We start from the raw sequence: 22,459 nt of genomic DNA, 5'->3' as shown, positions 1-22,459 counted from the left end.
TTTTACTGGATATTGTTTCTTCTTAGTTTGACAACTTTGTTCCTTCAGCATTTTAAGGGTATCATTCCCTTATCTCCTGGCTTATATTTTGTCTTCTAAAAATCCTGCCATGGGCTGGGGACATGGCTCAAGTGGTAGAGCACCTGCCTAGCAAGCTCAAGGCCCTGAGTTCAAACCTCAGTATAGCTAATAAATAATAAATAAAAATCCTGCTAGTATCTTTTTGGTTCTTTGTAATATGCTGCTTTCTTCTGGATACATGTAAATTTTCTGTTATGGCTAATCTCAGCAATTTATGACTCACCATCCTGTGGTCTGCTTTGCATTTATTCTACAGGCTTATAGTTTTACCAAAATTTGAATACCATTGTCAAATATATTTTCCATCACTTTCTGTCACCTGTTTTTGGGGGGATCTAATTAATGTAAGGTAGACTGGTTAGTTTTGACCTATGAATTATTGTCTCCGTTTGTTTCTTTCAGAGATTTTTTTTCTTCTCTGGGCTTCATTTTTGATATTTCTATTACTGTCTTCTAGTTCACTCTTCTTTTCTTACACAGTGTTTTGTAATTTGTAAATTGCATTAATTATTTTTCATATATATTTATATTACTTATAGAAATTCCATTTACAACTCTTTTCCATTTCTCTTCTCATATTTATTCTTTCAGTTAAATCCTTGAGCAGATTAGCATTTGCTTTTTTAATGTTACTTCTGTTCATTTTTTAAAAATCTTTTTCATTTTTGGATCTGCTTTATATTGATTTTTAACCTGTTTCAGTTAATATTCTCCTACTTCTCTGAAAGTCAACTAATTGTTCTTGCACGTTGGGCATTGTAAAGTTTACATTGCCAGGTATTGGATTTTGTTTTCTTACTTTAAGAAGGTTCAATTTTGTTCTGGAATTCCTTAAGAAAGGAAGAAATCAATTTGAGTTCTTCACACATCACAAATTTCTTCCTGGAAATATGTCATGGAACCCAGAAAGGGAGATTCCCAAGCAATACAAAGAGATCTTATTAAACAATTGATACAGAAATTTGGAGTTCAAGGAGGTTACAGTGGCTGGAGTTTGCAAATCAGGGTACTGAAAAGAGAGAATAATGTAGAGAAAGAGCTATAGAACTCTACATAAGGTTTGATTTAAGTCTATTGCTAATATTAAGGCATGGATGTACAGAGTGAAACTTCATAAAGTCAAGACTAAATAAATAGCTATAAGGTAAGCTGGTCTAACAGCTTACACAACACTGGAAAGTAACAGTTCCAATCAGTAATTGTGGGGATTCACTTCAGGAAGAAATCTGTAATGCACATAGAACTTAAACTGACTGCTTCCTTCCTTAAGGAATCCCAGTCTTCCACTACCCATTTCACATGTCTGAAAAAGCAAAATTCTAATTTTTAGCAAAAAATATTTGTAGTAGGAAGTCAAATTTTATTCTATTTCCTCCATTAACCAGAAATGAAATAACCCAACCTTTTATTTATCTATCTCTCTTTTTTCCTTTCTTCCTCCCTCTCTCTCTCTCTGTTTCCTCACTTCCTACCTTTCTCCTTTCCTCCTTCCCTCCCTTTTTTTCTTTCCTCCCTTCCTCCCTCCCTTTTTTCCTTCCTTTCTTCCTCCCCTCCTTACTTTTATTTTTTCTTTTTACTTCAGTAGTCTGCAAGTATATATAATCCACTGCTCAATATTTAAACATGCATACCACCCCAAAGAAAAGTTCTATAATCACATTACCATTAACTTCTAATTATTTAAATCAATTAAATTTTCCATTATTCTCTATTACCTTATGTTCATCAGTGCTGGTCATGGAAATATAAGGAGAGATAGAGGACATCAAAATAATCCATGAGATAAAATAAAGCATATACCCAAATGGTTTTCAGCTGTTATCCTGAAAATGTGAGCAACGCGCTGAACTTCAAGCACAAAACTGAAATTCATAGTCAGGATTGCCTTTATCAAAGAATAATTAATGTGATTATCTGAAATCTTCTTTGGGAATATTTTGAGATTACTACCTCCTTTTAATTCTAATCTAGTCTTTAATATAAGACTTTGTTTATATATTTTATAAGTATGGAAAGTAACTGAAAGATGTCAAATGAATGATAAGATTATGTTATAATGCAAAATGAAAGTAATCAGAATGTAGCATGAGATTCTTTATGATTATAAAATTCTAATATTTAGACTGAAATTTAACAATCATCCATATATTATGCTGACAAATAATTTTAGCACTTTGAGCTAGCGTAATCCATTCAAGAATCCACAGTTCAAAGACTTGGAGGAGTCAGCTTAGAAATCAGCAATGCACCTGCTAAGCACAGGATGGTTCACTCAACTGAGGACATGCAGCAACAGGTTATTTCCAGATCTGTGAGCTGGTAAAGTTTAGGGTAAACACATTGACTGTAGGCCTTGGGGACACCAGAGACAAGATTTAGAAGTACAGAAAAATCCAGCTTTGGATTCATAATGCTAGTAATTTCCTGGGGTGATAAGCAGGTGAATTCTGACCAATCAAAGACATGGATTACCAGGGTTATTAGTTGAGGATAAATTTTTGGACAAGCAATTATAGTCATCCCTAGATATCTGTGTGGGATTGCTTCTAGATCTCCTATGGAAACCAAACTTTGTGGGTGCTCAAATCCTAACATAAAATGGTGTAGTGCTTGTATACAAGCATACACATCCTCTCATATACCTCAAATCACCTCTAGATTACTTATAATACATCATGCAATGCAACTGTTATGTACATAGTTGTTATACTGTGTTGTTTAAGGAATAATTACAACAAAAAGTCCAATGGGTTTAGTACTGACATGTTTTCAAATATTTCCCATCCATAATTAGTTGAATTTGTGGATGTAGAGAGGACATATAGGAGGGCTAACTGTAATGTCAACTGTGCCAGGTAGTATCAGACTCACTGCAACTAATATAGAATGACTTTGTGGATGAAGTCTTAATTCTTGCTTACTGACTTCAGAAACCAAAAATTAAACTGATGTCATAGTTGATTAATTTAATATAGTACATCATGTGTTAGAAAGGTAGTGTTCAATTAACTGTTACCAATGTTTGTCCTGAAAGTTAAATTTCTAATACCCTCTGATTGACAAGAATTCTTATTTCCTGAACATGCAATGTGATATTGTTGGAATCAATGTGGCTGTTTTTCTGGGATTTACTGTGCGTCTAGAATTTGCCTTGAATTCCCTACTCTGGGGGCTACAAGCAGCTTTCTGAAAGCTCAAAAGTGTCACAGACCTTCAGCTAGGCTCTGCAAGGTTTCCTGTGACTGTGACCACATTCTGTAGGGGGGCTGGGGAGAAAAACTGCAACCAGCTTGTTTCTCTGTAACTGACTTTTCTTTCTGACCTCCTGTGAACCATATACTGCAAAAACCCCTGGTTGTATAACCCTCCTGGGGGGTATTATAACTCATCTCCTGACTCCAATCAAGGCTCAGGGATTTGAGAAATCATCTCCCCTGAGTCTGCTAGTGTAATAAAATTCCTGCTTCCTGCAAAGTGGTCTCAGTGACTTTGTTTCCCTCACCATTGCCTGCAACATTTCTGATGCATTGGCTGGGAAAGGGAGAGACAAAAGATGTCATTTTTGCCCCCCTGGCTGTTGGGTTGTGGCCCAACTCCTGGGGATGCAACCCAGCCAAGGCACCACTGGACACTTAGTCCAGATGGCTAGGGAAGTCTCTGATGGAGACTGAGGCCTCAGGTCTGTACATGCCAGTGGAATCTGTGTGGAGACCCCAGGAACCAAAAAAATTTGTAGTGACGCCTGTCTGGAACAGGTAGGACCCGGGTCCATGAGAATAGGCCCATCCATGAGATGATGAAAGAGGGGCATGATCAACCCCTAAGGATCCCACCAGTACTCCTGAGTCTGGTTTTTTGGTTTTTGTGATTATTCAGGAGGAAGCTGGGATACCTTACAGACCAGGTTTGTTGAGTTGGATGAACGTGTGATGTGTAACTGAGAGCATGAAAGGAGTGTGACTTTAGTCACCACATGGTGTGTGGAGTCTGTTTCTAGAAGCCAAACGTGTTCTCATATGATCTAGGGCAATACCCCCTTGGGGCACTGGTCCAGGGTTTATATGGCTTGCTACAGCTATGAGACGTCTGAACTATCTCTGCGAGGAGAGCGGCTAGGGACTGATGAAGCGAAAGCTGTTTGTCTTTCCTTTGTATTGGAAACTGAGGACTACATACCTCATTTCCAAACTCCCTGATCCTCTTGTACTTTGTCTCAATATGGGTGGGAGCCAGTAAAAAGACTCCTTTGCAGTGTATGCTTGACAACTTCAAGAAAGGATACTTAGGTGATTATGGGATGGAACTCACACCCCAGAAACTGGTGAGTCTGTGAAATAAATTGGATGTCCTTTAAGGTTGGTGGCCTTCTGAGGAATCTCTAGATTAAGAAACTAGTCATAGGGTCTACCAGGTAGTGACAGGGATGCTAGGTCATCCTGACCAGTTCCCCTACATAGATATATGGTAGACATTGACAGCTCATCTTCCTTGGCTTAAGAAATGTTTTAAAGACAGTTGTAAGATTATGATGGCAAGGGCTACAAATACTGGGACTCTTAAAAGAAAGGAAAACAAAGAAAAGGCTCCTCCCCCATGGCTCCACATGCTCCTCAGCATGGAGGAACAGAGACAAGTTGTCCAGACAGCCCTTCATTGACTTGAGTCTCATGACTTGTGAGCCTATGCTCAGACAGCTTTTCCAGAAGCTGAACCTGCACAGGACCCAAATGAAGCAGAAGGCTGAGACAATTTACATAAATACAGAGAGGCTCTGATGGCAGATCTAAGAGAAGGGGAAGAAAGGCCATAAACATGAACAAAGTCACAGAGGTCTTACAGAAGTCTGATGAAAGCCCAGCACAGTTCTATGAGAAACTATGTGAAACATACCATCTACATTCTCCCTTTAATCCTGAGGCTCCTAAAAATTGCAAATGATTAATGTCACATTTGTGGGGGAAGCCCAGAGGGACATTGAAAGAAAGCTACAAAAATTAGAAGGGTTTGCAGGCATGAATGCATTACAGCTTCTGGAAGTGACAACCAAGGTGTCTGTTAATCAAGACCAGGAAGCTCAAAAGAAAGCAGAATGAAACATGAAAAAGAAAGTAGATCTCCTGGAAGTAGCATTAAATGGATGGGGTGGACACAGTTCCAGCTGGAATAGAGGCTGAGGAAGAGACAAAGGGGGGCCTCTAGGAAACTCCTCACAAGTACAGCCCTAAGGATCAGAGCCCCTAAAGAAAAATCAATGCACCTTCTGTTGCCAAGAGGGACACTGGAGAAATGAGTACCCACAGCTCCAGGCCAGACTCAGAGTGACAAAAGGGAAAGAGGACTTTGTGGGGGTTGCAAGCATTGAGCAGGTCAAGGATTAGGGCCAACAAGACTCTTTCTTCCTCAGCCCCCAAGAGCCCATGGTCTGTATGTAAGTAGGGGGCCAGCCTGTAGATTTCATGGTGGACACTGGCGCTGAGCATTCCATGGTGACCCAACTGGTGGCACCAATTTCAAATAGACACCAGACAATTGTGGGGGCCACAGGGATCCAAGCCCACTGCCCTTTTCTCAAGCCCCAAAAATATATTCTGGGAGGACATCTTGTGATTCATGAGTTTTTCTATATACCAGAATGTCCAGTGGCACTGATGGGCTGAGATATGCTAAGCAAGCTGGGGGCCTAGATCAGTTTTCAGGAGAATGGGCGAGCAGCTTTGGACTTTGGCTCAGGGTCCGCTAGGGTCCTGGCCCTCATCACTCCCCAGGAAGAAGAATGGAGATTATATTTAGTAGAGACTGCCTTAATGGGGCCAGAGATGCCCTTTAAGGTTCTGGGAGTATGGGCTGAAGACAAACCTCTGAGGCTAGCTGTGAATGTTCCTCCAATGGTAATAGAGGTAAAGCCAAAACTCACCCCAGTAAGAATGAGACAATACCCAATCCCAATGGGGGCACAAGAAGAGATATCTCATCACCTCCAGAGACTTTTAAACTATGGACTCCTGAGTCAATCTGCCTGGAACACTCCCTTGCTATCAGTTCAGAGGGCAGGCACCAATGATTACTGCCCAGTGCAGGATCTCCAGGCAGACAATCAAGCAGCAGTGACTCTGCACCTGGTGGTTAGAAACCATTTTGCTGGCCCTGATATCAGCAGAGACAACCTGCTTCTCATGCTTGGACTTAAAAGATGCATTCTTCTGCAAACAGTTGGCACCTGTGAGCCAACCCATCTTTGCTTTCCAATGGGAGGACCCCCACTCAGCAGGGCAACAGCATTTAACCTGGACTTGTCTCCCACAGGGTTTCAAGAACTCCCCAATCACCTTTGGAACTGCTCTGTCATCAGCTTTGCCAGAACACCCAGCAGAGGAAGCTGGCTGCACACTCTTACTTCCTCCTTGCAGCGGTTAACCACCAAGACTGTGTTAAAGGGGCAGAGCTCCTACTCTATCTCGTATGGGAAGCTGGATACAAGGTATCTTGAAAGAAGACTCATATCTGTCAAGACCAGGTCAAGTATTTGGGGTTTCACATCTCCCAAGGCAGTGGAACCTTGGTGCAGAAAGAAAACAAGCTGTCTGTTCAATCCAGACTCTGACTACAAGAAGACAAATCCATGGATTCTTGGGTGCAGCTGGGTTCTGCCGAATTTGGATACCTAATTTCTCATTGCTAACAAAGCCTTTGTATGAAGCCACAAAGCGGGGTGAAAGGAAGCCCCTAATCTGGAAATCTGAACAGCAACAGGCTTTTCATGCCATCAAGGAGGCATTAGTTAGTGCTCCTGCTCTGGGACTCCCAGATATGAAAAAGCCTTTCTTCCTCTATGTGCATGAGAGAAGCGGCATGGCACTGGAGTCCTGACCCAATTCCTAGGCTCATGACATCGGCTGGTGGCTTATCTCTCCAGGCAGTTGGATTCAGTGGCAAAGGGATGGCCTCCTTGCTTGTGAGCTCTCGCAGCCACAACCTTGCTGGTATCAGAGACAGAAAAGTTAACACTGGGAGGGGAAATAACTGTTAGGGTCCCCCATTCTGTAGTGACTCTAATAAAATACAAGGGACAGTATTGGCTGACAAATGCCAGGATAGTCAGATACCAGAGTATGCTCTGTAAAAATTCACAAGTGAAACTAAAGGTTGTCTGGACTTTAAACCCAGCGACCCTCCTCCTGTCTGCTGCAGGGCCTCCAGACCATGACTGTATTGAGGTGATTAATGAGGTCTTCTCAAGCCGCCCTGATTTCAGTAAACAGGCACCCCACCAGCTTAGCCAGCAATATTTGTAAGCAATGTGAAACATGTGCCAAAAATAACCCCAAAACAGGGGCTCTTCCTTAAACTGGGAGTCCAGCATGTGGGTAGTTCCCCTTTTGAAGACTTAGAAGTAAACTTCACCAAACTGCCTCAAACCAGAGGCTACAGATATCTTCTGGTGATTGTTTGCACATTCTTTGGGTGGGTAAAGGCTTCTCCACCCAAACAAAAAAAGCCCAAGAAGTGGTCCATGCTTTACTAAAGAAAATAATACCCAGGTATGGGATACCCCTCCCCATTGGGTCAGACAGTGGACCAGCTTTTATGGCAGCAGTTGTTAAACAACTGACAAAGGGACTAAAAATAACCTAAAACCTTACAACATACTGGCCTCAGAGTTCAGACAAAGTTAAAAAAGTAAGTCAAACACTAAAAACTCAGATGAGTAAACTCTGTCAGGAAACACACATGACATAGAAACAGGTCTTGCCATTGGTCTCACTTAGGGTCAGGTGTAGTCCCACCAAACAGACTGGGTTCTCGCCCTATGAGATTCTCTATGAAAGCCCACCCCTACTAATAAAGGACATTAATGGAGATCTAAAAGAGACAGAAAATCTAACTTTGCTCCAACAGATGCGTGGTTTGGGAAAAGTGCTCCAGACCTATACCGCAATGTTCAAGATTAGTTGAACCACTGATGTGCATTCCTTTTAGCCAGGTGACCAGGTTTAGATAAAGGAGTGAAATCTTCAGCCTCTCCAGCCTCAGTGGAGAGGGTCCTATTCGGTGATCCTAACCACTCCCATAGCAGTCAAAGTGGCAGAGATCACCCTGTGGATCCACCACACCTGAGTGAAGAAGGGAACTCCTGAGTGGAAGAGTCAACTGGACTCCAGCATCAGCTCAAACTGACCCTGAGGAGGGGACCTTCAGCCTTGCCCTGGTCACAAACCGGAAGCTGACTAGTCTACGCACGGCAGAAGCTTGAGGAATCGACTGGACAGACAGTTAATGGACTGTTGTTTCTCCTGGGCAGTGTTCTGTGGTGATGTTTGTGTTCTGCCATCCCTTACCCATCTCTCTTTCTAGTAGTGTAACCTTGTCTTGGTCACTAACAATAACAGTAACTGCCCCAGCAGGACGGAGCTGAATTAAGAGGCTCTTTCTGACAAAGGATGTGGTATTGTTTTTGGTTGCTTCTATTCTGGGTTCCTTTTTTCAAACCTAGGCCCCCCCCCCCCCCCCCGTGATGGTTCTCTACAACAGGAGGATTTAAAACAATGTTTGAGGCTGTGGTAATTATGGTGTTGAGCTGTCTTTTTTTTTTATTGTTTTATTATTCATATGTGCATACAAGGCTTGGGTCATTTCTCCCCCCTGCCCCCACTCCCTCCCTTACCACCCCCTCCGCCTCCTCCCTCTCCCCCTCGATACCCGGCAGAAACTATTTTGCCCTTATCTCTAATTTTGTTGAAGAGAGAGTATAGGCAATAATAGGAAGGAACACGGGTTTTTGCTGGTTGAGATAAGGATAGCTATACAGGGAGTTATGCCCATGTGTGCTGCCACTGGTCATGTATTGACTCTGCTGAAAGCTGTGGTGGAACAAAAAATGGCTACACGATGATATCTGTTACAAGGTTACCAAAGAGTAAATCCCATCCCTGAGGATGAAAAAGATGATGCATTTGGACAAATAAAGTGTCAAAGCATCAAAGGGTGGAATGTTGGAGCCAACATGGCTATTTTTCTGGGATTTACTGTGTCTAGAATTTGCCTTGAATTCCCTACTCTGGGGGCTACAAGCAGCTTTCTGCAAGCTCAAAAGTGTCACAGACCTTCAGCTAGACTCTGCAAGGTTTCCTGTGACTGTGACCACATTCTGTAGGGGGGCTGGGGAGAAACTCTGCAACCAACTTGTTTCTGTGTAACTGACTTGTCTTTCTGACCTTCTGTGAACCATCTACTGCAACCCCCCTGGTTGCATAAACCACTTGGGGTATATACTCATCTCCTGACACTGATCGGAGCTCTGGGCTTTGAGAACTCAGCTCCCCTGAGTCTGCTAGCGTAATAAAATTCCTGCTTCCTGCAAAGTGGTCTCAGTGACTTTGTTTCCCTCACCGTTTCCCGCAACATTTCAATGTGAGAATGAAACTTGAGATTGTTCTAGAACATATGAAATATTGTGGAACATAAGCCTCATTTACATAATAGATGTATTAATGGCATTTGTTCTCCTCTACGAAATCTAGACATGAAGATGGTACAATGTACATTGGTGATATATTTTATGTATTAATTTAGTACACATGTATTTAATGCTTACCATGCTACTGGTCGTATGCCAGGTACGAGGCAAAATGTATTGTTAAAAAAAATGTCCCCTTGTTTAATGATGTCGCTAATAGAGAAAAAAGTACTCATCAGAGACTAATTGAAATAATGATTACAAGTGATGATGAGTATTTTGGTTCTCCATCACACATACTTAAATCACATAGGACCTGAATTTTGTCAAATCCCAGGTATTGCTTGTCTCATATGTGAAGACTGCTGCAGTGGTTCTGGGGTACACACTGGGCGTTTGTACTATCTGAAAGAACCCGAGTAATAATGATGACCCAGGCAGTCTGCTGTTCCAGCCTCAAGCAAATTTGTTCTGCAGTGCTCTGAATCGTGATAATAATAAAATAACGATGGTGACAAGAGGGCCCACTGATTCAGCACTTAGATCTTAGGAGGTGTATTTTGTTTTCTTTTCTGATTTGTTATTTCTCCGATATTCATCACTCACATAAAAATGCATGATATGTTAGTGTACCAGGAATGGTTCACAATGATTTCCCATTATAGTTGCCTCACTGACACCTCAAAAAACATTTAAAATGTTTTCTGAGCTCCATTTTGCATTTAGGAAAGTAGAGCTCTGGAAAGTGTATTGATTTGTTTAAAGCCAGAGACAAGGATGTACCCAAATGCTTATCTATTCTATGAAGCTCTACCCAGTAACATTAAGATCCATTAAGATCACTCTGAATGGAATGATCCAGAAAATCCCTGATGGAATAGAACCCTCAAGAGAACACACCTACCTCAGGAAATGTGCTTGGGTCCATTTAAATACGTGCTGATGATGTAGACATTCCAAGTAACCCATTACTGACAACGTCCACAAGAACTGGGAAGCAATTCAGTCTCTTGGTATTAAATGCTAGTGTAAAGTTAAAATTATAAAGTATAACGCACAGGTTATAAATCCTAAAATATAAAACTAGTGAATGCAGATGTGTGAATATTCTTACTGATAATATGGCACATGTTGAAAGTGGCCAATTTATTGCTATCTCCTCAATTTATTTTTCCTCAGAGAAGCATAAACCAACATTGCAATTTAACAATATCCTGATCCTGAAATGTTGGTGCATAATTAAAGTTAAAAACAAACCCATTGTAGATCAAACTAGCCATGACCACAGGCTGTATCTAACTTGGGGATCAGTTTTGAGACTACTGGTATAATTCTTCACATAATCAGGAGCAGAGAGTTTATTCTTTTGAAAGTTACAGAGTGTGTATCATACAAAATTCTTGTGAGGATTATATGAATTCCTTAGACTTAATTCTGTCCTTTGTAATGTGTTTTACATGATATGAGCTTTGCTGATAAACAAACAATGCTTACATTAAGAGCTAATAGCCAATATCATGGGTCAATTCTTATTATATCTGTAAATACAATTCACTGAGTAATAAGTGAAAACAGCAATCCTTTCATTCCCTTAACTAAATTTAGAGGTTTAAGTATAATTATTGTCCAAGTTCTTTCTGAAAATGTAACTTTTTAATTTTTTTAAAAAACCATTTTTATTATTGTTGTACTGGGGGTACATTGTGACATTTATAAATGTTCTTAAGATATATCATAGCTGGATAAACCCCCTCCATTGTTCTCCTTTCTCCCCTTCACCCCCCCATTCTTGGAATAATTTTAACAGCTCTCATTTTCCATTTATACTTAATATTTCCACCATATTTATCCTCCTACAACTTTTTCTTATATCCTCCCCACTTCCACTAGTACCAACCCTCAGCCAGCATGTGTTTTGCCTTTCTAATCACCATTGTTTTTTAAGAAGACATTTTTGTTTATTCAAGATACCTATATAGGGTCTTTCATTGTTACATTTCCATGTATATGTGTAGTATGCATGTAAATGATTTTCAAGTAAAACTGTGTCATACACAATGGATCAGATTGCTTTTCTGAATCACATTGACATTGTATTATTATATTCATACCTCTGCTCAAACTCTCTAACTGGAGATCCACATACCTTTTCATCACCTGATATTATGACAGCTCCGTTGTAGGATGGCTCATCTGTGCCATTTCAAGTTCCAAAAGCATGTACTTCCAAAACTATATTCTGCTGCTCCATTGCAGGTATAAAGTCATCAGGGTTTGCTCCTAATAGGCAGTTAAATATAAAAGGCACACACACACACACCCTGTAAAACCAATAGAACACGTCAAGGTTTGTATAAAAAAAGATCCCTCATTGTCTCCACCACAGAATGCAATAAATATGGACTGTCAGAGTTTGTCCATGTTTCTTTTCTGACCAAGTATCCCTTGTTCTTTTATAAATCTTATAAGTATGTTTTAATGATAATACTGTTCATTTCCTTATGATTTCTGTTAATAAAAAGTAATGTTAACATCCTATGAGCTTGGAAATAGAATTTTCTAGAGTCAAATAATATACTACATTACAATGATGGATGATAAAGTGACCATAAAATCAAGATGTTTTTAAGTATACAAATTATTCCTACCAATATATGAGTTTGTCAAATCTCCTTTTGTGATGTACCACCCCCTTACTTTTCAAAAATATCCATATAAAACATTTCTCTTTCGCAGATGCATTCCTCATCTCCCAGCTTCCTAAGTTGTCTATAAAACATACTCAGTGCTTTCTTCATGCTTTTATTTTCTAAAGAATGTTCTTAACAGTGACAATATTCATAAACTAAATATCAGCAATATTTTCACCTGTGTTACTGATGATCAATAAGTTAGTAAGAGGGTCATGTGTTTGCTCATCAGAAGTGAAGAAGTAGATATGAGGAGACAGCTCCCAACAACCACCACCTCAATATAATATCTTGTGAAAATGTGCTGCCAAAATATGTACCAATTCAATTTCAAAAATCAGTTTTCTACATAAAATAAAATTAACAACATGAATTTAAAGCCAGTTTTCAAACTTTAAAAAAATCCCTTGTATACATGAATACAGTACAAGCAAGAAATTATTAAAAATACATATACATATACGTAGCTGTCTTTTTTTGAGTTTTCCCCATTTTTAAAATGGAAAAATGATAATCATGGATTTATCCATAGCCATTTCTCTTGTGAATCTCTGACCATGGGATAGCATGTGCAATTTTAGGTTAGGGCTCCTTTTTTAAAATTAGTGTTGTCCTGGGGGTACATTGCAGCATTTACAAAAGTCCTTACACCATACCATAGTTGAATTCACCCCCTCCATCATTCTCCTTTATAACCCTTCCCCCCAATCCTGGAAGAGTTTGAAAAGGTCTCATTAACACTCCAGATTTAGCCTCTTTTTCTCTACTCCCATCCTAAATCCTAATATTCCCTCTTCCTGCTGCATAGTCTACCTATTGTCACTCAAGGCACATATTCTCTTTTCCTCTACCCCATTGTCCCTAATCCTGTTAACATGATTCTCCATGACTCTCAGACTCAAAATCTCACTCATTTTAATGGTTTCTTTTTCTTTTAATCCCCATTTGAAAAAGATTAGAAAGTCTCATATCACCATCACAATGCTAATCTTTGAAATTTACTTATTTCTGCTTTCTAAACACAGGATACAACGCTTTTCCCTTGTTTTCCCACATGGCTGTCATCCCTTTGTTCTTTATTTTCCTGTCTGCTTTACAGAGCATTTCCAGAACAATTTTAGAGCTCCCTTTTGATCTTAATCTTCCCAATCTCCCTAAGAGCCTTAAAAAATTCTAATTACCTCTGTATTCAATAAGTATTGATTGAAATCCTATTATATGCCACACTTCCCATGTGCGTATTGATTGAAAAGACCTAGTTTAACATTAGCACTGATGGACACAGGGTGGTAATATGAGGTGAGAATTTTCTTAGGAGCAGGCTCCAGCTCCTGAAAGTGACTGACTTATGGCAGGTGTGGAGGGAGGGCAGCCATCACTTAAGAGCCACAGTGAGGTAGACGGGGAGCAGCTTGAGGTTGCATCATCCTGATAACCATGTTCTAGAGAATTCTGAGAGCCATGAGTCAGTATAGCACCAGTACACACACTGACAAGGAAAGCCAGGTTATATAGCAAGTGGGTCATCTCCACTGTGGAGACTTTGAAGGAGTAATAGTAAGAAGGAAAACTTACACGGTGGGTCTTTTGGCCTCAAACTGTCTCAGACAGATTACAAATTCAATGCATTAGTATAATAATGGTTAAATACCAGGAACTGTTAATAAAAACAAGTATGGTCAAGAATTTTAGAAGCTGGAATTTATTTTATCTGTTTTTTTTCTGCTGTTCCACTTAGGTACTTTTTAATGTAATTGAAGGAAAGACAGTATAACCCTCCAATACTCACAGTGTGAAGACAGCTTTCCCTGCATGCTTGAACTTCAAGAAGCGAAGCTTGTAACTGCACGATATTGCTGCCACCAGAGAGCCAGGCCACCCTCCATTCTACCACTACATCAAGTGAAGAGACACGTGTTCCCTTTCAATAAGCCTCCTAGCGTCTTTTGTCCCTTCAGCTCCGACATCTTTCAAAGAACCACTGTCTGTAAAACAGTGATATCTAATTAATGTCACCTCACACTTTTTTTTGTGGGTAGTACTGGGGTTTAAACTAAGAGCTTCATGCTTACTAGGCAAGTGTGCTACCAGTTGAGTCGCTACCTGAGTCCTTTTTGCTCTGATTATTTTGGAGATAGGTTATCATTTTTTGGCCCAGCTGGTTTAGGCCGTAAACCTTCTATTTTATACTTCATGTCATAGCTGGGTTGGCAAGCACAAGGTACTGAGCCTAGCTTTTTGTCATTGAGATGGGTCTCACAAATATTTTTTGCTTACACTGGCCTGGAATCACTTTCCTCCCAATTTCAGCATCCCATGTAACTGGGATGACAAGCATGAAACACAGTGCCCAGTTATTGGTCAAGGTGGTGTCTTGCTAACCTTTTTGTTGAGACTGGCCTCAAACTGTGATTCTCCTGATTTCAGCCTCTGGAGAAGCTAAGGTTACAGGTGTGAGCCCCAAGCACCCAGCCTTCATGTGTTCTCCATCAAGCTTTCTCTAAGGGCATCTTTGATCCAAAAACTCTACAAAATCCTCATTTAAAAGGGAGAAGAATGTCCAAGATAAATGAAAACATATGTCAATAATTGCTTGTCTAAGAAAGTTCATAATAACTTTAGTCACAATATCTTGAAAGAAACTCCAAAGTAGATCTTCCAAAAAGGGAATTAATTGTAGAATATAACTGTGCAATGAAGGGAGACAAAATTCTGGCACAAGAACGTACAAGATGCTCTATTCCTCCATGGAGTCTCAGTGCAGAGAATTTGAAACCTTGGGATACATAGCTTTAAAAGACCCTCTTGGGTTGGTGCAGGGACAGGCACAAAGGGTGAAGGAAATGTCACAACTCGTGGCTGTGGCTGTTTTAGGGAGCTGAAATAATATGAAACTCCTCTCAACTCTGACCTCCTCAATATGAAAGGTTAGAAGATGGGCATTTTGTTTTATGCAAATTATACTTCATTAACTAAATAACATTGATTCTTGGTGAAACTCAGAAAGTTCCAAATACAAAGCATTTTGCCTTTTTAAAAACTTTAGAGTTTCTACAACAAATTTTGACCATAATAAGAGAATCCCTGGGTTTACTGGTTATTAGGTCAATTTACACAGATTAAATACACTTCTATACTGAAATACTAGAAATGGAATTTTTAATTAATTTTTAATTTTTTTGTTCCTTTTGAGACAGGGTTTCACTATGTAGCCCAGGCTAGTCTCAAACTTTGCCATCCTCCTGCCTTAGCCTCCCAAGTGCTGGTTTATGGTGTGTACCACCATGCTCAGCTACAAATCCTTTCTCTTTCTTTCTTTCTTCTCTCTCCCTCTCTTTTCTTTTTGTAGTACTGGGATTTTTAACTGAGGGCCTTGCACTTGCTAGGCAGGAACTCTACCATTTGAGCCATGTTCCCAGTCCTTCGTATTTTTTGATAATTTTTAAATAGGGTATTATATTCTTACCTCGGCCAGCCTGGACAGCAATCTTCCTACTCATGCCTCCCACATACCTAGAATGATGGGAGCATACCACCACATCCCAGTTATTCATTGCAATGGAGTCTTGCTAATGTTTTGCCTGGGCTAAGCTTGAACCATGATCCTCCCAATTTCTGTCTCCTGAAAAGCTATAGAAATGAAAATTTTAAGAAGATTTCATGTAGAAGAGCCAGAACAAGATAATAACAAACAATAGGAGCACAAAGGACTATAAAGTACACTTAGGACTTAATTTAACAAAACATATGTAAGAATTTCATAAAGAAGAGTCATCGAATCTTAGTGAATGACCTAAAGAAAGCTAAAAACAGCAAAGAAAGCTATAGGAGAGACAAACTCCATGACATTGTTTTTAAAATATTAATTTTTAAAGAAATAATCCACGAATTCAATGCCAAAAAATGACATAGAAGCCAAAGACCCATTTATAACCTGGGACTGCTGCATCTCAGCCCTATGAGGGTTGAACCATTTCCTTAAGCAAGTGGTGCTTTGAGAACATTGGTGTTCATTGGCTCCCTGGTGACACCCAGGACTCTGATGCACATGCAGCTGGAACTGGATGATGGCACAGTAGGTAGGGAAAGATGGAGGTGGATAACTAGTGTTAGGCCATTACCACAATAACTAAGTCAATATGAGGCCAGTGGTTGAAGAAAAGGAAGCAAGTAGTGTCCCTACTACTTGCTTTTTTTTTCTAGTCCACTCAAAGAAATTTTGGAAGAAGAGAAAGCATGAGTGTTTTTAGTAAAAACTCAAGTACTCATAAAATATTGTAAGTGGATTTTGAATGTACTTTTATTTCTCTAGAGCTCAGAACCATTTGAACTCAGACAAATGTGAAGATATTAGAAGAAAATGTGGTAGAAAGTTAGAGTTCTCAATGGTGAACAAGTCTTTTCCTTCTCTGTTGACTGTAAGTTGTCATCAATGAAACCATGGAATGATTTTAATTAAGAAAGTAAAAGGAACAATTTACTCTCAAAAGCACATCTCTTACCTTTGAACTATATTCATTACCAATTTTACTTTTGCATCTGTAGAACTTTCTACATTGGAAATTTATTCTAATATACCCCCAAAACAAATACCCAAAGTTTAAATGTGGGTGTCATTCCTTTTTAAAGAGAAATTTTAAAGAAAGATTTTGGATGAGCATAAGATGGAGAATTTAGAGTAAATATTATCTAGGAAGATCTTGGCAATCAGGAATGGAATAAAATAGCACATTGTAGATGATAAGCCATGTTGGTGACAGAGGTGACATGTGATAGCAATGAATTTCCTCACTTATGAGCTTTCTAAACAATGGCCACTGTTGAGCAAGCCCACAAAACAGTAATGGCATTGCTGAAGAGGAATGTTTTCAAAATGTACACATCCTGCCACCTAGTAAATCGTGCTCACAAGATAACTTTCATTCATCATATTTACCTGATTGGTCAGTAGCTGATGTGCCTTCTAGTTTCAGGAACACCTCCTTCAATGTTGTCATGGAAACAACATAATTCTCAATTCCTAGGTCAGGACAGTTTTCAAGATCCCTATAAAGGTCTAAAGAACATGCCCAGTAGTGAATTAAAATAAATAAATCACAAGTGAGTTAGGTAATAAACACAACTTTTCTAATTCTATGGAGACAGATCTGAAATTGTTCTTGTGGTATGTGAAAGACATTCACCCATTACAAACTGAAGTTTTATAACAAGAAAATTTGCTGCTTAAGTTAGGTAAGTTATTTTTTCCACCTGGTTTCATGTATTATTATGACCCTCATCTTATTTTCCTAAGGTAAAAATGTATTATACTCAATCCCTGTTTCCACTAAAAATCATATAGAAAAGAATGAGGGAGCAATTTTGAACATGTTCTAGGTATAGTGTGATGCAATGTTAATATTCCCTCCTTCTAGCAATTCAGGATTCACTCATTCAACAAAAATATTTGTGCTGTACCTATTGTGTGTGAATGAATGAAGTTTCTAACCTTGTATGCTTGGATTATAGTAGATAACTGAAATGTAAAGAAATCCCTAATTCTAGATCCTAGTGACATTTTTCCAAGTCCTAGAGTCTGGCCTCCTGAAATACATGAGTAAAAGTAATAATCATAAGCATTCTTTCTCAACTGGGGTATGGGGTACAGAGAAACAGAAGTGATTTAAATTAGAGTGCTAATGAGCACTGATGGTCATTCTTCATTCTGAGATTTAGTCTATCTTTTTCTAAATCATATAATTCCTTTTAAGTGGAGTGATTAGAGTTTAACACTTTGCTGGTAGTTCAAAGAAATATTTGCATATTCATCATAAAATATATATTTGAGTTACATTGCTTGGTGATTTATCTATGTTTGTCAACAACATGTATGGCAAAGTTATTTGTTTGAATCATTTACGCTGCGCTCTCATTGTCTCCAATAATCAGGGGCACATGTGTTGAATGACAAGCACAATTAAGCTATTTTTTTTTTTGCATTGGCCTTAGAAGCATAGCTATTTCTAATGTCTTAAACTAGTTAGGCCAGAGGGTTTCATTTGACCATATTCATTGCAGACTTAAGAGTATTAGAATATTTGCCATTGTACTTCAGGGCATTGAAAAGCTACAAACACAAACACAAGACTTACTTAAAAAGTCATCATGCACTGTAGTACAATCACTAGAGTGTTACAGTGCTTCTGAGTTTTTATAAAACAATCCAGACCTTACACTAATTATGTTATCACCTTTAAATTATGGGTGGTTGTCTAGGCAGAACTAATTATTGACCACTTGGATGGTTCTTTCTCATATACTCAATGAAAGATTCCTTGAATGTTTCAATGAACCCATAATTTTTCACTGTTAGCTGTTTTGGTTTGTTCTTTTATTCTTCTTAAGTTGTACTTTGTTCTCCTATAGCTGGTAAAAAAAAAACTCACTCAACTCCATTATCAAAAAGGAAGATACAGTAAGAGTAAGTTTAGCCAGTATTAACAAAATACCACTATGCATGAATCAAGAGTTGGTGTCACCCTTGTGAGGAGTTCACAGAACACGAAAGGCTATAACATTTGAGCCAACTGCAACAGGATTTAATTCTCTTTCTTTCAAGAGAGTGGGGCCTGGGGAACAATTTCACTTCACTGAAGTGACATTTAGCCATTAACTCCAGTCTCTATGCCTTTGTTTCCTTGTGTCTAAGATGCACATAATAATTCTATCTAATTTTTACTGTTATGACAAGAACTCTGTGCAATATTCATCTCAAAGGCTTAGTATTACACTTGACACATATTAATCTGACTCTACATGCCACTTCTTCTTGTTACAGATTTCACTTTATGATACCTGCATAGTGAATTACCTGGAAATTTATTTGTTTTTTCCAAGGGCAAAATACAAACAAATTTTCCTTCGATTTCTGACTACAGCTTAGCATCAGAGATGTGCTGTTTCACAAGTGATGTTATGACACAGGTTACTCCAGAGGAACATGCACACCCATGTTTATTGCGGTACTATTCACAATAGCCAAGTTATGGAAACAGCCAAGATGCCCCACTACTGATGAATGGATTAAGAAAATGTGGTATCTATACCCAATCAAATTTTATGCAGCCATGAAGAAGAACGAAATGTTATCATTCGCTGGTAAATGGATGGAATTGGAGAACATCATTCTGAGTGAGGTTAGCCTGGCCCAAAAGACCAAAAATCATATGTTCTCTCTCATATGTGAACATTAGATCAAGGGCAAACACAACAAGGGGATTGGACTTTGAGCACATGATAAAAGCGAGAGCACACAAGGGAGGAGTGAGGATAGGTAAGACACCTAAAAAATTAGTTAGCATTTGTTGCCCTTAAAGCAGAGAAACTAAAGCAGATACCTTAAAAGCAACTGAGGCCAATAGGAAAAGGGGACCAGGAACTAGAGAAAAGGTGAGATCAAAAAGAATTAACCTAGAAGGCAACACACACACACAGGAAATCAATGTGAGTCAATGCCCTGTATAGCTATCTTTATCTGAACCAGGAACACTTGTTCCTTCCTATTATTGCCTATATTCTCTCTTCAACAAAATTAGAGATAAGGGCAAAATAGTTTATGCTGGGTATTGAGGGGGTGAGGGGGAGAGGGAGGGGGTGGAGTGGGTGGTAAGGGAGGGGGTGGGGGCAGGGGGGAGAAATGACCCAAGCCTTGTATGCACATATGAATAATAAAACAATAAAAAAAACAAGTGATGTTATTCTCTCATGAACACACATTTCATTCAGTTGCAAGCTGTTATTCAAAATGAGTATATATTATTTGAAATATTCTGCAAAATCATCAAAAACACTACTAGAACAGAGCATTTACAAATCCATTGGAAGAAACAAGCCATGAAAATATAAAATAAGGAAAAAAATCAATATAAGTATGGTACAAACTAGCTGGTACTAATTAAGAGAATGTATTAGTATTCTGGTGAAAGATAATAAAGATATTAAATATGGTCTTATCCTATTGTAGGAATATGATTATCAAATTGTAGGAATACTTTAAAATAATCAAATAGCACATGTGGCAGGCATCCAATTTTCCAATCTTACCCACCCTCCACCTCTTTCTCTACACATACACACACACACACACACACACACACACACACAGGGTTTTCTCATGTATTGTAATGTTTGCTTCAAGCATTTGGCCTTACTCTAACCAGATCTCATTTCTCCCACCCCCTTCTAGCTGTCCTACCTTAAGTGTTATCTGATTCCCCATTTCTTCAGAGAAGAGCCTGCACACTTCAGCTTCCCTTTGGAGAGAAACACTTTCCTATCTGAAAAAGAAAGACATAAAGAAGGCCAATGCTTTCATTTTAGAGAAGTATCAGGAAATATGCTCTATTGTGAACTATTTGGGAGTTTGTACAGCTTTAAAAATAGGAAAAAATAATGGCAAAGAAACATTTTAATCTTTGACAAGTACCTGAATTATTTCTGTGTCATCCAACTCAGCAGAAAGAATAAGTTATGTGGGCATATTATTTTTTGATATGCATAAACATCAAATTATGTGTTTTTATTGATCATGCATGAATGATCTGTGTTTTTCAATGGATGTATTTCAATTTCTAGTAAATTTAGATACCTTTTACAATGCAGGACATCATTTGTTTTGTAATCGGTGAGTTTGTTACAAGATTATGCCCTGTGTCATCACAATGAAATAGTGTACAATGGGAAACAACTACTGAAAAGTTTTGTGAGCAAGACCATCTGATTCTGGTTCATAGCGTCCATCAGTGTAAAGATAGTAGGAGGGAACGCTAGCCAATGTTTTCAGATCTCCTGAAGTGCTCATCATTATACTTAAGGGAACCAGCAATTACCAGCCAGGATGTCAGCCTCATCCATGAACTGGGTACTAAAAAGAATCACGTGATCTGCCTTCTGCTCTCTAAGGAGCTTCCATCCTCAGTGTCTGGAAAAGGGATCCAGCCCCACCGCTGGTTCATCCAAAAGTAAAGTCTAGAGGAGGAAACAGGAAAGAATTTTCTACTCAGAATGGAAGCAGGCAGCACAGAAACTAGCTGTAATTTTAAAACATATAATGGTTAGGATTTTACTATTATATTTCAAATATCCTTTGCAAATGAAAGATAACCTTGTAATTCTGAATTTATCTATAAATTTAGTCTGACTTACCTGAGGATCTCCTAAAATGGCAATCCCAAAGATTAGTTTTCTTTTCTGTCCACCACTTAAGTGGACAGAAACATTCAGGACATCCTGAATGTTTTTCTTTTCCAATTCCAGCAAAACTCTTTGTATCTAAACAGAAAAGAACATTTAAATCATAATTAAGCCTTAAAAATGCTTAAACATTATGTTGTAAAGTGCAGTGATTACAATTGTGATCAATTCCTCAGTTTGAATGCTACTCTGTGTTTATTTCCTGTATAACTTTGGGAAAAACACTTGTCCCCTTTGTATCAAAATCTCATTTGTAAAATGGAGATACTAAAATTATCTCACAGAATTGTCAAGATTGAAAGAGTTAATACATTTAAATTCATAGGTTATATGTAAGTATTTGATATTGTTCTTATTAGGTTTTCTGTGCAACATTAATGCATTGATTTCTGCATACATAATTTAATGAAACCAAATAAGCATAAATTAGATTAACATTTTGACAAACTTTATCAGTCTTACCAGATCATGAACCTCATTAAATATTTCATGTGGTGGAATCCCTTTTATTTTAGCAAACAACCTGAGATTTACTCTCACAGTGAGGAGTTCAAATTGTACATTGTGTTGTGGACAAAGTACAGTGAGCTTGCTGATATTTTCTAAGTCAGTCATTTCTGAAAGTTTGTTAGTATAGACAGCGACGGAACCTATAAGCAGGGATTGAAAAATTTTATGCTCAGGATAACAAAACATCCTTAATTTAAAATAAATTTAAATTAAAAAAAACTTGAGCAAATGAAATTGGATACATCGCTTATCTTCAATAGCTTAGGATTCATGTACTATTAACTTCCATTTTAGTGGTCCATTTCATCTGTGTGGTACATTTGAAAATATTACTACATTTCTGCTTATGCCAGCAAGAGGTGAAGTCAATGCCTTCAATCCTTGAATCTAGAATCAGCCATTTGACTTGCTTTACGCCATGATATCTTAGCAAACACTGTGAAGGAGAGGTTGCAAAAGTGTTTTCTACACTGATGGTTACTCTTTCTTGCAG

The 22,459-nt window shown here is 38.6% G+C and overlaps 1 pseudogene; it reads right to left on the bottom strand.

Annotated features, from left to right (window-relative positions):
- LOC109674896 (ABC-type organic anion transporter ABCA8A-like) overlaps nucleotides 1-22,459 on the bottom strand; it is a 78,733-nt pseudogene that overhangs the window by 37,285 nt on the left and 18,989 nt on the right.

Source organism: Castor canadensis, chromosome 11, assembly GCF_047511655.1.
Source record: "Castor canadensis chromosome 11, mCasCan1.hap1v2, whole genome shotgun sequence".
Taxonomy (NCBI): Eukaryota; Metazoa; Chordata; class Mammalia; order Rodentia; family Castoridae; genus Castor; species Castor canadensis.
Note: the sequence above shows the minus strand (reverse complement) of the source record. Positions and strands in the feature narration are given on the sequence as shown.